This window comes from Oncorhynchus clarkii, chromosome 28 (genome assembly GCF_045791955.1).
Source record: "Oncorhynchus clarkii lewisi isolate Uvic-CL-2024 chromosome 28, UVic_Ocla_1.0, whole genome shotgun sequence".
NCBI lineage: Eukaryota > Metazoa > Chordata > Actinopteri > Salmoniformes > Salmonidae > Oncorhynchus > Oncorhynchus clarkii.
In genome coordinates this window covers 41,931,789-41,935,608 of record NC_092174.1, presented here as the reverse complement: position 1 = coordinate 41,935,608, position 3,820 = coordinate 41,931,789, and the positions used below count along the sequence as shown (strand labels likewise).

At 41.8% G+C, this 3,820-nt stretch overlaps 1 pseudogene; it reads left to right on the top strand.

Moving 5' to 3' along the window:
* Positions 1-1,628: 1,628 nt before the first annotated feature.
* On the top strand, positions 1,629-2,496 carry LOC139386792 (general transcription factor II-I repeat domain-containing protein 2B-like; annotated as a pseudogene).
* The last annotated feature ends 1,324 nt before the right edge of the window (positions 2,497-3,820 follow it).

Sequence of the window (3,820 nt, the reverse complement as noted above, 5' to 3'; positions counted from 1 at the left end):
GCAGGATATCCGCTGTGTTACTTCGTTCATTGCTATATGGGGTCATTGGGACGTACACACGCTATTTCTGACGTTTAAAATTGTATTATTTTGAACTAGGCAAGTCAGTTAAGAACAAATTCTTACTTACAATGACGGCCTAACCCGGACGACGCTAGGCCAATTGTGCGCCGCCCTATGGGGCTCCCATTCACGGCCGGTTGTGATACAGCCTGGAATCGAGCCAGGGTCTGTAGTGACGCCTCTAACACTGAGTTTGCAGTGCCTTAGCATTTACTCCAAACGGAAAACGTTTTGCAAAGAAAACAAGAGTGTCTATTGGACAAATACAGACAGGTCCCGCCCCGTTTCGTTCGTTCGTTTCCGTTGCAAGACGTAATGAATACACCCCATGTGTAAACGTCCCTACCGGACACAATGGGCGCGTTCGACATTGCAGCGCCCTTTAAAGGCGAGATTTACTAATCTACCAAACACCTTGCATCATAAAAAAACTCCTCAATATTATTTGTAGATCAGTCAGTCGCGTCATAAATGTACCCGATACAGCACGGTTTTGATGCTCTCGAACATCGGCCAACGTGTGTGTGTGTGTGTGTGTGTGTGTGTGTGTGTAGTAGTAGTAGTCTTATCACCGGGGTTGTCAATTTCCAGTCAAATTGGGCTACTTTCAAAAAGATGTCTTGGGTGAAAATGATATTGCTCATCTTCTAAATTGTCATTATCTATTAATTTCACTGTGACCTGCTGCTGACTGTCAGGCAGCTGTTGCTGAGTGAGTGAGTGAGTGAGTGAGTTTACTGGCTGGACACGGTTCTACTGTCAGAAATGGACAGAATATGGGTGAAAATATTGCAAATACCAGGAAAGAGAACAGAGTAAATTGAAATGGATAAAGAGCATCACAGGAGAACAATCAGACTTACACAGATGAAAAGGGAATCAATTATCCACAGAACAAAATGCACAGCGCTCATAGATGCAGTTATAGGGCCTGCAGTGCATGAGGAAATAAATGATATTGGGAATGAGTCTTACTCGTTGATTATTGTTGAAAGTACTGATGTCACGACCAAGAAGCAACTGTGTGTGGGTGAAGAAGAAACTCTCAAATCACACAAACACAAGAAAAAAGCAGGGTGAGTAAAGAGGAGTTAAACTTTACAGACAAATGACAGAAGGAAGTGGCAGCAGTACCAACTTGTATGGGGATCACTAGCATGTACCTCCTTTGGCCTCTCCCTGGCTGGAACCCTTGTTTCCTAGTGCCCCCTAAGGTCCTCCCTGCTAGTGGGGCTCCTGGTTGGTCTAACCCAGCACTTCAACCTGCTAGTGGGGCTCCTGGTTGGTCTAACCCAGCACTTCAACCTGCTAGTGGGGCTCCTGGTTGGCCTAACCCAGCACTTCAACCTGCTGGTGGGGCTCCTGGTTGGCCTAGGGCCAATGAGAAATATGTGAAATCCACACATATTGAAAGATAGTTGAAAGACAAGGTAAAGGATTTCACATATTTCTCATTGGCCCTAGATGAGAGTAGTGATGCATGTGACACGTCGCAGTTGTTGATATTCTTACGAGACATAACTGCAGACTATGAAATTATATAGGAGCTTGCTTCAGTGAAGTCAATGAAGAGCACAACCACAGGGAAATATTTATTGGAGGAGGTTAATAACTGTGTGGCAAAGCTGGAACTGAGTTTTGAAAGGTTATCCAGTGTGACCACTGATGGGTGCCCAAACTTGACAGAAAAAAACGTTGGCCTTTTGAAAAGGATACAAGATCATGTAGCTGAGCTGAACCCAGATCAGAATTGTTGCATCATTATTATTTTGCATTGCATTATTCATCAGGAGGTGCTCTGTAACTGTGTTCTGAAAATGAGCCATGTTGTGGATACAGTCACTAAAGTGGTAAGCTTCATAAGAGCAAAATCTTTAAACCACAGGCAGTTTGTCTCACTGTTGGAAGAGACAGAGTCGGGTCGTTCAGATCTCCCCTAACACACAAACGTGAGATGGCTGAGTTTGGCGAAGGTGTTTAAAAGCGTGTGGGACCTGAAGTCGGAGATCGCTGAGTTTTTGCAAATGAAAGGAAAATATGTGGATTTCCCTCAACTGCAAGATAAAGAATGGTTGGCTGATTTGCCCTTCACCGTGGCCCTCATGAAGGAACTGAATTCCAAACTACAAGGGAAGGGCCTTTTTGCACATCAGATGTACATCCTTGTCAAATAAAAAATTACTTCTCCTGACCCGCCAAATAGAAGCCAACAATTTCACCCACCTTCCGACACTACCAGTCTGTTCCCTATCAGATGACCAGAGGGAGAAGTATACTTCGCTGCTGTGCTTTAACGGTGAGTTTTCTCGTCGTTTTGAGGATTTCAAAGTGTTGGAAAATGACACGCTGTTGGTTTCCTCTCCTTTCACCTTCAATGGGGATAACGCTCCCACAGACCTGCAACTTGAGTTTATCGATCTTCAGTCGGTCTGATGCAGTGATTGGAGAACTATTCAAAACAATGTCACTGACGAGGTGCTATGCATCTCTCGATGAACAAAACTTTCCAAAGATTAGGAGTCATGCTCAGAAGATGTTTGTACTGTTTGGGTCTACCTATGTGAACAGACATTTTCAGTGATGAAATATAACAAGTCGAGGCACAGATCATCTCTTACTGACTCTCACCTCAGCAATCCTGCGAATAGCGACGTCAGAAACTTTACATGACTTCACTGCTCTAGTCAATTCCCATCAGACGTCACTCCGCACACTGTTTGAGTAGTTAATAGTAATGTTGAGCTCTTTGTTTTTGTGCATCCCCGTAAAGAGTTCTGTCCGTGGTGCTGAATGCAGAATAGACTTTTCCCTCCGTGTAGTTCATTTCATGTTTAATAATGAAAATACCTACCAAAAGGGGAACATGGATGTGGTTTATTTCTGTGCATGTTAAAAAACGAAAATAAGTAGCATATCTGGACGAGATTTACTGCAGATATATCTGTCAACACAGTCATACACATGATGTATAATCCTGTAATATGATTCTGGACCGCGATAGGAAAAAAATATGATAATGTGGCCCTCCATGGAAAATAATTGCCCAGGCCTGCTTTAGATGGAGAGCTACTAGCAAACCAGCACTACTGTTTTGGTGAGTACTTATCTCTACACATTGACATTTATTATCAAATAAAAGAAGCCCAAAAAAACAAACTGTTGGGGCTTTTAGATTTTTATACTCCATTTTTTTTAAATGATTATTTATTTATTTATTTAACTAGGCAAGTCAGATAAGAACAAATTCTTAATTACAATGACGGCCTACAGTTTAAAGGAATACGATTATTTTAGAGCAATGTGACTCAACACTATTTCACAATATTTTATTGAAAAAAATATATGGCTTAAACATTCACTATCAATCACTTCTATAGTTAAGCATTAAGGCAGGGGGGGGGGGTATATGGCTAATATAACTCTGGATACAGCCCTTAGCCGTGGTATATTAACAAATATACCACAAACCCCCGAGGTGCCTTATTGCTATTATAAACTGGTTATCAACATAATTAGAGCAGTAAAAAAATGTTTTGTCATACCCGTGGTATACTGTCTGATACACCACGGCTGTCAGCCAATCAGCATTCAGGATTCTAACCACCCAGTTTAAAATTCAGATTAAATCAATTGGTGTGATGAACCAGTAATAAAGTGATAAATGCAGAGAAACAATTTGACCATAAATATTTAGATTGTCATTGTGGAGACAACTACTGGATAAATGTACAAACTCCTCTCTTGCTGCTGGAACAAA